This window comes from Ambystoma mexicanum, chromosome 12 (assembly GCF_040938575.1).
Source record: "Ambystoma mexicanum isolate Mex_15411 chromosome 12, UKY_AmexF1_1, whole genome shotgun sequence".
Lineage (NCBI taxonomy): Eukaryota > Metazoa > Chordata > Amphibia > Caudata > Ambystomatidae > Ambystoma > Ambystoma mexicanum.
Window position 1 is genome coordinate 1,156,554,788 of NC_090936.1, and position 13,107 is coordinate 1,156,567,894.

The window sequence follows — 13,107 nt, forward strand, 5'->3', positions numbered from 1 at the left end:
TATCAGTCTTTGCCCTTCCCTGAGGCAGTCCAGCACCGAAATGTTAGGCAATTCTCCACTGAACAAGAGTACCAACAGCAACCGCAGTCTCACCCTAGGCTACTCGGGTAATCCAGATGTGGACCCCTAGCTCACTGTTCTTAGAGAGGCACAGCTCCACTTCACTGATGAGGCCCAGCCAGGCCGAAACACGCGTCTGGTGTTGCTGTTGGTACTCTTGTTCAGAAGCGATTTGCCTAGCATTTCAGTGCTGGACTGCCCTTGGGCAGGACAAAGACTGATATGTTGTGGATATTTCTCTTCTGTGAAGGGATAGTGAGCTAAGAAATCTGGTTGAGACTCTGCCGCGACTGAGGCAGGTAGAGAGACTCCCAGAATCCCCCTGTTTTGCAGAACCAGAGAAAGACATCACCATAGAGGAAGACAGCAAAGCAATTACGTCACTCCCACACAATAAAGCCCCGGGCCCCAACTGATTTTGATAAACTTTTCAAGGAGGACTTGGCACCTCGCCTAACCCATCTTTTCAACAAGTTCGGGCGGGGGGGGGGTTGTCATTTCACCCTCAATGGAAGAGGCAAAACGAGTTCTGTTACCCAAACCAGGGAAGGACCCGACATTATGCGGCTCATATAGACCAATAGCGCTCCTCAACACAGATGCTAAGATCTTCACCAAAATTGTGACAACTTGACTACTGAGCCTCCTTCCAAAGTTGATAGACTCCGACCAGTCAGGCTTCATAAGAGGCAGACAGATGCACGACAACACCCAAAGGATCGCCCACATAATTGAAAAGAACAACAAAACAAACTCACACCGGCCCTATTGGTCGGACTAGATGCGGAAAAAGCTTTTGACAGGGTGGAGTGAGAATTCATGTTCCATACCATGATCAAAATGGGATTTGGGGAAGCCTTCATGGCCAAAAAAGCTGCCAACTATCGCAATCCCTCCCTACGCCTGTTAATCAACAAAGATCTGTCAGACCCAATAGCAGTAATGGGAGGAACAAAGCAGAGTTGCCCTCTGTTCCCACTCTTATACGCAATCCACCTAGAGCCCTTATTGAGCAGGATAAGAGATAGGAAAGCTATAGAGGGAATCCCCTTCGGAGGTAAGGAACACAAAGTGGCAGCGTTCACTCATGGTATGCTACTAATGATAACTAACCGGGGGAAATCCCTCCACGCAATAGACAAACCCATAGCCCAATTCAGAGAGGTTGCTTGCCTAAAAATAAACAAAAACTAATCAGAAATACTGAACCTCGCTGTACCGCTGGAAAGGGTAAAGGAGATAAAATCTAGCTTCCCATACTGTTGGGCCCCCAATGCAATAAAATACCTGGGAATCCATATCACTAAAACTATAAGCCAATTACTCATGGCCAACTATCCCCCCTTTCTAGCATCCATAAGGAACATGCTGCACAGCTAGAGTCCCCTGACCATTTCCTGGATGGGCAGAATCAACGTCCTGAAAATGGTCCTCCTACCAAAGTTGCTATAAATTCTTATGGCCCTCCCCATAACAATTCCCTTGCAATACTTTCAGCCAATCTGGAAACTCACAATGGCCTTCATCTGGAACCGCAAAAAAACAAGAATCGCAAATAAAGTAATGCAGTCACCCAGGAACAAGGGTGGTATGGGAGAGCCAGACCTGATCGCCTACTACAACGCAGCTCAGATCAAAGTCATCAGGAACTGGTCTAGGGACAACCGCAAAAAGAAATTGAGAGAAATGGACAGTGCAGTGGTGGGCGTGCATCTAGAGGAGGTCCTTTGGCTACCCAGGGATGACAGGCCCCTGTAACATGTACTGCAGTGAAATCCCAGGTGGTGAACTCATGGGATGCAGTGGCGAGGAGCTCCAAGACAACCACCTTCCTGTCACCCCTCACACCGATCTTCAGGGATCCACAATTCACGCCGGGTCTGACCGGGAAAGGGTTTGGTAAATGGCACAACGGGGGGTGCCATAAGATACGAGACATGTTCAAAGGCGAAGAGATAAAATCCTTCCTGAGTGCAAACTGGACTTTGGGGTGGGGGAAGGGGAGAGAGTCCACTATGCCCGAATGAGGTATTGGCTTCAGGACCCTAAAGTGAAAGAGGCAGCAACAAGAGTCCAGACCCCATTCGTGAAATGTGTTACCACCAACGCAGGAGATAAACACGTAGTGGGGGCAATATATGACCTAATTAAATAAGGGTAACAGTGGTGTAGAGGAGCACACCTTTCTTGGATTTGCCTTCTCGTTCTGATAGAAAATGTCAAATCACTTTCAGAATTATTTAGGTGTTGACAGAGTCAGATTCTGGGCTACAGAATCCAGTATACATGAAACAATTTTTGGGGTCAATTTAGCAAAAATGACCTTGGCTCCATGCAGCAGGCGTAGAACCAGACCCAACTGCACACCAGCACTGACACGTTTGAGATGTTTTTAAGAAGAAAAAATCTTCAGAGTTACAGGTACAGGAGGTCCAAATTAACACTGATAAAAATAACAAAAACAGTAAAAATGATATTATTTGAGAAAAAAAGGATTAGAAATACATGTTATTTTAATTTTCAGAACTTAAAAATCATTGAAATAAGACATTTGTCCGCACCTGATGAAGGGCGTTCAGAGCCCAAAACGGGTTGTGCATTGAAGAAACCCTCAAACAAAGAACTATTGGCCTGAAGCCAAATACAAGTTTGACACATGGACTAATGTTTCTTTGAAGTGACAGGAAATGTACTCACAGATGAAGAAAGTGTTATATATTTTCGTATATGATTCATATGTAAACATATCTCTAGTATCTTTTGTTTCAATACACTGTTAAGCATGAGGTAATGCCAACATGGCATAATGATCGATGTTTTGAATATTGAAGAAATTTGAAAACTAATTGGTTACATTAGTCATCACCGAACATACTTTGTTTAAATAATTAAAAAAGGTGAAAAACTGCAAGCAAATAGAATATTTATTTTTGCATCGTTGCATGCTCAAAAGTGTGCACGGAGCCAAGGTATTTTTTGCTAATTAAAGAAGGGGAAAAAGCAAGAGACAGGCACCTCATGGCAAACTGGGAAAAAGAGATGGACCAATCAATAGAAGGGGGTCAATTGTAAGGATTGTGGTCAAACATCCCCAAAACAGTTTATTCTTGTACTCAAATTGCATTGTCAAGGGTAGGCCTCTCTCCCACTATACAGGACTCTTGAATCTAGGTGTGGACTACATCTCTGCTTAATATATGAGGACACCTGCTATATTAGGAAGGCTATGTCCACTGGCATAGGCCCTCCACTCTAGACTTGTACATAAATTGCCCCAACCGAGCAAACTCGCAGCCTACGGCACGTATACCACCCACCACTAGTGTGGACACAGGTAGCAGTCATGGCCAATCAGCCATGCATGATAGAATATGCCTACAGCCAAACACATCCGGTCTAGTGCACAGACATCCGTCCAGACTGAAACACCTAACGCACCTCAAAACCTCTATCACTAGCATGTGGCGAACACCACTCGAAAGAAATTTGGTATAGCTGACCTCACATAAACTCTCTCAACTATAGCAATCTATCTCGAACCCTCAACAGCACCCACCCATGTGTCCGACCTCTCTTGGGCTGCTTAGTCGAGCCTTGCCAGCCACCAAAGTCCTAGAACGACAACATGCACACACACATCCCCTAAACTAATCCCCCTAAAATGTTCCAACCACATTGAATACGGTCACCAAGGGCGTTCAACCAAGGAAAAAGCGCATTGAGGTCACACAGGTGGGGAAAAAGCGCTATATTAAAAAAAAGAACAAATGCAACACAATACAATATAACCCACTAACCCAAAGCTCACATTTCTGCATACTTAAATCACACTAAAACCCACACAACCATTTCTCATACAGCAAACCACACAAACTTCACCACACCGCAACAACACACAATCGACACATAAGCCACATCAACAGCACACGAGGACTCGCATCGAGCTGAAGCCACCAACAGGACACCACTTTCTCACTTTCCTACGCCCTCTTCACCCCACTAACCCACCCCCACCTCCTATTTGCAGATACGCCTGAGCGCCTGGGGACCAATTCCGTTGATGACTGTGCGCTATATAAATACCTTTAACATAACATAACCCCAAACATGCAACCTTTGTGTGGATCTCCCTCTTCTGCGCCCTTACAATCTCTTTAACTGGAAATCTTAACAATCTGACTATTGGAGCTCTAGGTAGTTCAACTGGTTTTGGTTTTGGACCCAATGTGCAGTTTGCTCTTTCTATCGCCAAACAAACTTTTTCCAGAAGGAAGATCTAAAGGTTTTGGCAAGGTTTTCTGCCAAATAAGTATTGGACAACCCTTTTCAACATCTTTTGGAAATCCAGTATTCCTAAGATTTGATCTCCTTGAGTAATTATCAAGTTCAGCAATCCTCTTGGCAGCTGTATCTAGAAGAAAAGACAAATCAGAAACTTTTTTCCAATGTTTGAACCCCCGTCTTCCGAATTGGAAACTCTATTCTTCAGCTCCTCTGCACCCTTTTTAACCAGCTCATGATCTTGTTTCATTTCAAACACAGATTGCTATATTTTTCCTGTGGATAAAACCACTGCATCCATTATTTCCATTAAGTAGTCTTCCGTGGGTTGACTTTCAGCACAGGCATTGGCAGTACAATCCAGTCATATTTCTTCTCTAACTCTCTTAGATGGTTGAATATCACCTGGAACTTTAACTGGGGTTTCCACACTTTCTTCTTCCTCCTCCCTGGATCTCTTTCAGGAAGGTAGCTCTTCCATTTAATGTGAATCTGCCGTATTTGTGTCTGTATAGCTCCGGATCTTCGGGATGGCAGGAGCAAAGCTCTCAAGCTGCTGCCAATGCTGGTGCCAGATCTAGAATCGCCCCAGCCTTCAAATATGTCCAGACATTATATGCAGATTATTGCATACTCTACATGTGCCCCCTGCCTGTGGCTCCCTACATCCTCTCTCTGCATGCAACAGTACCCTATCCCTCCAATGATAGCCATATCATCATACCCAAATCATGTACCCCATTGTTGCACAGTGCTCTGTTTCTTCCCAGTTAGCTTTGCACTAGCCATATTATCACACCCAAATCATGTACCCCATTGTTGCGCAGTGCTCTGTTTCTTCCCAGTTAGCTTTGCACTAGCCATATTATCATACCCAAATCATGTACCCCAGTGTTGCACAGTGCTCTGTTGGTTCCCAGTTAGGTGATTCTATAGCCATATTATCATACCCAAATCATGTACTCCATTGTTGCACAGTGCTCTGTTGCTTCCCAGTTACCTTTGCACTAGCCATATTATCACACCCAAATCATGTACCCCATTGTTGCACAGTGCTCTGTTTCTTCCCAGTTAGGTTTGCTCTAGCCATATTATCATAGCCAAATCATGTACCCCATTGTTGCTCAGTGCTCTGATCATAGCCAAATCATGTACCCCATTGTTGCACAGTGCTCTGTTAATTCCCAGTTAGGTTTGCACTGTATAAAACCTAAGCTTTCCGGCACCTTTGTTTCCGGACCGGCAAAGTACACGTCTGCTGGCGGGTTGCCTTTCTGCCCACAAGGTCTGCCCTAGCGGGCGGAACGACACTGGCCCGCAGACTTTCATGGAAACACCAGCACTGTCATTAGGAGTGTCGGTGCTTCTGTGGTCCCCATTCTCATTGAGTCCTAATGGGAATGGGGACTAACAATTACTTTCGCCTGACTTACCGGACCCCCAGGACTGTAATACCCCTGTTATTCCGGTAAGTCAGGCGGCAGTAAATCATCACGAGTCTGGCGGCAGCCAGCCGATATTACCGGCACACCTACCGCCAGACTCGTAATGAGGCCCATAAACACCCAACATTTTTTGAAAGTGGTTAGAGATGTAACCCTTAAAGGCTGGGCTATTTGTTATACATGTCTATGTGAACCGGATAAAAACACACATTCTTAGCACTTCCGTGGTGGTTTGTCTTGAAAGAGAAGCTGATTTCAGTAGCTGCCTGGAGCTATGTGGGGGATTTTAGATGCAAAGGCCCCCATCAGCAGTCACCACCCACACATGTGTGCTAAATTGCGGGGGGCTTACTGCCTTTCACCACTGAACATCTGCCCATTCACTGGGACAATGACAGGTTAAAAGGGTATTTCAGAGGCCCTAATGCCAAGCCTTCTGTGAGTGGCATGCATAGGGTGACCAGATCTTCAAAACAAAAAACTGGAACAGGCCACCGACATAGAAGTAGGACGAGTAGGACTACAATTCCAGTGGCTGTAAACACAAAAGAAAGTCTAAAAACACAAACAGCACTCTAAAGAAGCTGCAATCCCGGACCGGTGCAAAGTAGGTGTGTGTGTTGGAAGCACAGAACTCTGTATTTGGAGGAGAGAGGCCATGGAGGGAGGGAAATTGTATGGGGGTGAACAGAAAGAGGGGAGAGCGTTGGCGGGATCAGTGTCAGGATTTCTTAATCGGTCGCGTCAAAGGTATTATTTATCCGTCCCTCAAATTTCAGGATGGGGGTTTTAAAGTTAAAAAAAAAGTCTCAGGATGCTGGTACAGGGGCAAATACCGGGGCAATCCAGCAAAACCGCGAGTTGGTCACCCTAATATTCCTGAATCAGCCACCGCACACCGTGAGCGCGAGGCCCTGCACAGCCTCGCGGGCTGGGCCACGCCGCATGCATTGGTTTAATGCAGAATGTGTCATTGCCACTTAGACATCCTGTGGCCATTTCTATAGCCAGTGATTGTCCAGATTTCCATATAGCCCTGTGATGTAACTGGAGCAGTATAAGCCCTATGGACACTGGTCAAGTGGCGTGGAATGTCCGCTAGGCTTAGTCTAGAGTTATGCGGACCTTGCAGACAGCCTGCGCATGCGCGCACGGGCTAATTGGCTGCACTGGTGAACGCAAACATTGCCTGGGTACTGTAAATAGAGCATTCCTTGACCGAGGCGATAATCTCGCCGATGCCCCCGGCTCCTCCTCCTGGGGGCCGCTATCTTCGCAGGAATTCTGCCCCCCGGGCGATATTAGGGCCAGGGCCTGCACAAGGGCAGCTCCTTCACAGCGCCAGGCTGCCAGTGACCTTTGACACGAGCCCGTGGACCACCCTCTCTGGCAGTGAGTCGGGAGGAAGTCCAGCCCTCCACGGGGAGATGTAGCAGGTCTTTAAACTGTGCAAATGATGTGTTGGGGAGCTGGGGAGACACTGATCCTTGACAGCAGCAGATAGCACAGAAACAGACACAGGTTTCCGCCCCGAGATTGCTGGCTTCCAGGGTGCACGTGTGTTTTGCCACGATTGGGGAGCAGGTTCGAAATGTTTTAACAAAGGCACACCTACGCAAAACTGTTGTGTTAAAAGACAAAAACGTCGCACCAGTACAAATGCAGTTAGCACGAGGGCAGACATTCCCATAGTACAAAGAAAACACTCAAATCATGTTTGTACCAGGGCAAAGGCTATTACCGTTTCGGGCAGTGCTGCTGGATTACGAGTGCCGGAGTGAGTGCGGGAGTGACAGTGTAAATCTGCATGGGCCTCATTCTAAATTCGCTGGTCAGAAAACAAGGGTGCCAGTAAGCTCAACAGCACCCTTGTACACGGACCGGCAAACTACATGTTTGCCTGCCGTGGCCGCTGTGCCCAACAGGTCTGACCCTGCTGGTTGCAGCGGGCAGCCGCAGTACGCAAACACTTCACGGAAGCGTTGACACCGTTAGCAGCGTTGTCGGCGCTTCTATGTCCCCACTCATGGGATTGGGGACTTACAATTTACCAGCGCCTGACTTCCCGGGAAGCCAGACTCATAATGAGCCGGTGGCACCGGGAAGTCAGGCACCAGTAAATTATTATGAGTCCTTCGGCAACCCGCCAGTAGCACCGGTGTGGTTACTGCCGGACACGTAATGAAGCCCCATTAGGGAATTTTCCGTCATTACTTGCACCAGCAATACCAGTGCCGGTAATGACAGCTTTTTTTGCCGGTAGGGCGCTTGCCTTACCTCCAGCTTTTGGCTGGAGATAACTCAGTTCCCCACCACTAAACTCATAGTCGGCAGGTCGGGTAAAGTGCTGGTATTCGTGAACACTGGCACTTTTTTACCGGACCAGACGACTTATGAGGCCCAATGTTTTTACCACGTAGGAGTGCTAATTGCACTTGCACTGGTGCAAAGTTTATGAACCACCACCTGTAAACCAAAATGTCCCCACCCATAGAAGGGTATGCTTGCAGTTGGCAAAGTATGGGTCAGCCAAAAGGAACACAAAACAGCTGTCCCTAGGCAAAAATCCACCCCTAAACCCAGCAGGAATGAAAATGCTACTATTTGCTGGAAAAGCGTGGTATTAAGACTAGTGTGGCCCATACCCACAGCAGCTTTAAGTTTCAATTCCACCCAACTGGCTACAGTCGCCAACAAAGCTACCACAACTCAGTTGCTGACAACAAAAACCAAAGTAAAATGCAAACTGAGAACACGTTCAAGTAAGGACACCTTGACTGAGTAGCACTGCCTCCCACCATTGTATGTGGTATTGGCTGGTCCGTATATGCGCACGAGGAACACCTTCCAGTGAGGACACCTTGACTGAGTAGCTCTGCCTCCCACCATTGTAAGTGGTGTTGGCTGGTCCGTATATGCGAACTGAGAACACCTTCAAGTAAGGACACATTAGGCCTCATTCCGAGATTGGAGGTAGTCATGGCGTTATTTGCGCCATGACTGCCTCCAATAACAGGTCCGGCACCGGTATGGTACAATGGGGACTTACTGGTGTAGTTCGACCTTTGCGATACCGGTAAGTCCCCATTGAAAAAGCCATTCCCCATTCCCATCAATGGGAATGGGGAAGGTGCTAATAACGGTACCACAAATTGCGGTACCGTTATCTGCTCTGAAGTCCCTTAACGGGTCCCGTCCATAACGCCTGGTCAGACCAGGCGTTAAAGGAGGGACCCGCTAAGGGAACTCGTAGCAGGGCGGTAAGGGATTACCAGCACCGGTCTCCTTACCGGTGCCCGGTATCCCTTACCGCCCTACTCGTAATGAGGCCCATTGACAGAGTAGTGCTGCCTCCCACCATTTTATGTGGTGTTGGCTGGTACTTATATGCGAACGAGGAACACCTTCAAGTGAGGACACCTTGACTGAGCAGCGCTGCCACCCACCATTTTATGGTGCGTTGGTTGGTCCGTATATGCAAACTGGAAACACCTTCAAGTAAGGACACCTTGACTGAGTAGCGCTGTCTCCCACCATTTTATGTGGTATTGGCTGGTACGTATATGCGAACGAGGAACACCTTCAGTGAGGACACCTTGACTGAGTAGCGCTGCCTCCCACCATTTTATGTGGTGTTGGCTGGTACGTATATGCGAACGAGGAACACCTTCAGTGAGGACACCTTGACTGAGTAGCACTGCCTCCCACTATTTTATGTGGTGTTGGCTGGTAAATATATGCGAACAAGGAACACTTTCAAGTGAGGACATCTAGACTGAGTAGCGCTGCCGCCCACCACCTTATGGTGCGTTGGTTGGTCCGTATATGCGAACTGAGAACACCTTCAACTGAGGACATCTTGACGTGTAGTGCTGCCTACCACCATTTTATGGTGGGTTGGCTAGTACGTATATGCAAACTGGAAACACCTTCAAGTAAGGACACCATGACTGAGTAGCGCTGCCCCCCACCATTTTATGTGACGTTGGCTCGTACGTATATGTGAATGAGGAACACCTTTAAGTGAGTACACTTTGGCAGACTAGCGCTGCCTCCCACCATTTTATGTGGGTTTGGATGGTATGTATGCATATACAAATTGCGAACACCTTCAAGTAAGGACACCAGTAAGGACACATTGGGCCTCATTACGAGGCTGGCGGTAGACGTGCCTGTAATACAGGCACAGCTGCCGCCAATTATCGGGTCATTACGCCCTTGCCGGACCCAGTATTTGCCCATTTCTGGGTGCCGGAAAATATTCTTCCCCATTCGAGCCCCATAGGGTTCAAATGGGAATGGGGAAGCCGGGTGCAATGGCACCGTTATCAACGGTGCCAGTGCATCCGTCATGATCTGCTCGGGGATGCCGGTGCGGCCGCCGTTCAGACCTGGTGGCCGCAATGTAACCCACAAGCAGAACTCGTAGTTTGCCGGTCCCGGAACTACGGACCCTGCATGCTTACTGGTACTGTAGTTCCTAAACAAACTTATAATGAGGCCCACTGAGTATCGCTGCCTCCCACCATTTTATGTGGGGTTGGCTGGTACGTATATGCATACTGGGAACATCTTCAAGTAAGGACACCTTGACTGAGTAGCGCTGCCTCCCACCATTTCATGTGGTGTTGACTGGTACGTATAAGCAAACTGGGAACACCTTCAAGTAAGGACACCTTGACTGAGTAGCGCTGCCTCACACCATTTTATGGTGCGTTGGTTGGTCCGTATATGCGAACTGAGAACACCTTCAACTGAGGACACCTTGACGAGTAGTGCTGTCTCCCACCATTGTATGTGGTGTTGGTTGGTCTGTATATGCGAACTGAGAACACCTTCAGCTGAGGACACCTTGACGAGTAGTGCTGTCTCCCACCATTTATGTGGCATTGGCTGGTACGTATAAGCAAACTGGAAACACATTCAAGTAAAGACACCTTGAATGAGTAGCACTGCCTCCCACCATTTTATGTGGTGTTGGCTGGTACGTATATGCGAACGTGTAAGGACACCAGTAAGGACACATTGGGCCTCATTACGAGGCTGGTGTTAGTGGTACGTATATAGGACCTTCACGAGGGGGGTACCAGAGGGGTAAACTGCCCCGGGTCTCACAGGGTATGGGGGCCTCGTGATGTGTGGCAGATGCACTGCCTTCCTGTCTCTCCACTTTCGCAGTCAGATACAAATACACAATATTTACATCCTTCTCTGTGTGCGGTTTTGCTACACACAAGACGTATGTGAGGCGGGAAGGTCATCACTGGCACCCTCAGGCTAGCGTCTAATAGGACATCAAAACTCAAGCAGCAGGGCTGGCTGAATGCAAAATCAGCGTAATTATAGGCAGCTCCCATCGTGACCCTTTCAGCTGCACTCCGCGCACGTAACTCACATCTCTGGTACTGGGAGCCTCTGGTCCGCCATTGAAAAAACGTCTGTAAATTAGGCCCTCTGCTGTTTCAAGTACTTGATGTCTGTGGCACATGCAAAGAAGTTGATTAACCTTTTTTACAAGACTTAAGTCATGGCCCTCATTATGAGTTTGGCGATAATACAGCAGTAATTCTGCCTTGGCGGAATAACTGTTACCGCTGTAGTGTCGTGTGGAATAACCGCCATATTACAACTTGCCGGGAGAGTGCACTCACAATTGGCGGTAACAGTAATTCCTCCGAATACAGGTGGATTTAACGTTGTGTGCTCAGTTTCAGCAGTAATTCGGGCAAAATTACCGTTACCACCATACTTTCGGAGATAATTCAGCCAGCAGAATTACCGCCATCGGAAATAGCGTCAATGCTGGAACGGGAAGCATGGTGGTGGCCATTTTGAAAAACTCAATCCGATCTGAATCCACCACTTCAGAACATAGGCTGAGAAAGCAAAAGTTCAGCGAGGGAGAGCTACAGGTCTTTGCTGATGAGGTGGTGGGGCATGCTGATGAACTATATGGCTCCCGCCACCACAAAACATCGGGGCAGAGAAAGTCAGCCATCTGGACAGCCAACAGAGAAAAGTTGACAGCTGTGGGCACAGTCCCATGGGATGGGGTGGACTCCAGAAAGCGGTGGAACGGCCTTGAGGGCAGGGTCCGCAGCCTCCTCTCCACACACCGCCAGAAGTCTTTGGCCCATGGGAGGAGAAGGCCAGCTCCATCCTTTACATGAAGGGGATCGAGGGAGTTGGTGGTGCTGAGGCAGGAGCCAGCAGCCAAGATCCATCTGATGAGTTTTAATGTTCTCCTCCTCTCCCCCTGACAATGCACTTGGCAACTAACGATCCCAAGTATGTGTCCCTTAGCATAGATGGACCCAATTGACAGGGTAAGGTGCCACCACATGGCAGTGCCCCTGAAGGAAACACCACCCAATGCGTATCCAAGCAGAGCCGGGTTCAGGCATGGGTGATCCAGCCAGTCACCCCACTGACACAACAACTTGGAGTAGTCCAACAAGAGAACCCACTTGCTGGATGTAGAAGGCTTCCTATTGTAATGGAAATCCTCCAGCTCCCTTTCGTAAGGCTACTCCATGCTGGCATAGCAGCAGCACTCTGCTGAAAACACTGACTCCCCGCACAGCACGTTATCCACTGCAACGCGTCACCACAGCACCACAGATAAACCAACATGGGTCTTCAAGGCTGTCCCATGTTTTTGTAGCACATGAACCACAAATATAGTGGGGCTGCAGCAAACATCTTTATTCCTTGTGTACTGCCAGAGCCAATTCCGGCACTGATGCATGGGTAGGTGGGCAACTGTGCATGTAACCATGCACAGCAGCATGAATGTGCATGGGAGCACGTGCAACTGTGTGCAGCACCCATGTGTGCCGAGAAAGATCAAGTGCCAAAGTGGACCCCCAGCCCAACCAAATGGAAAGACCACCCCAACAGCAAAAGGGGCAAAAAGCAGCTGCCAATGTACACCCTAAGAAGACACCACCCCCACCTTGCTGTGCTCATATGCATTGGCTTGCAATTGACCATACCCTTCAGTCCACATGTGTAGGCTGTCCCTCCACCATGTAGCATGTGTGATTAGCAAGCTCACATTCAAGTATGTATGATGACTGACATCATGTCATTTGTTACGCTACAGGTTACAGGAGACTCATGAGGAGGAGGATAGCCCATCTACGTCCCATGGCCAGGCCTCCAGAGCTGCGCAATTTGCCACCACCCCTACGCCGCCCAGCTATGGCAAGGGTAATTGTAATTGGTTATTTATAAGGTGCTTAATACCCAGAGGTTTCTAAGCGCGGACCCGGGGTTCGAACCTCTGTTGCTCTGCGTCCTCAAGGAGAGCACGTTGCCC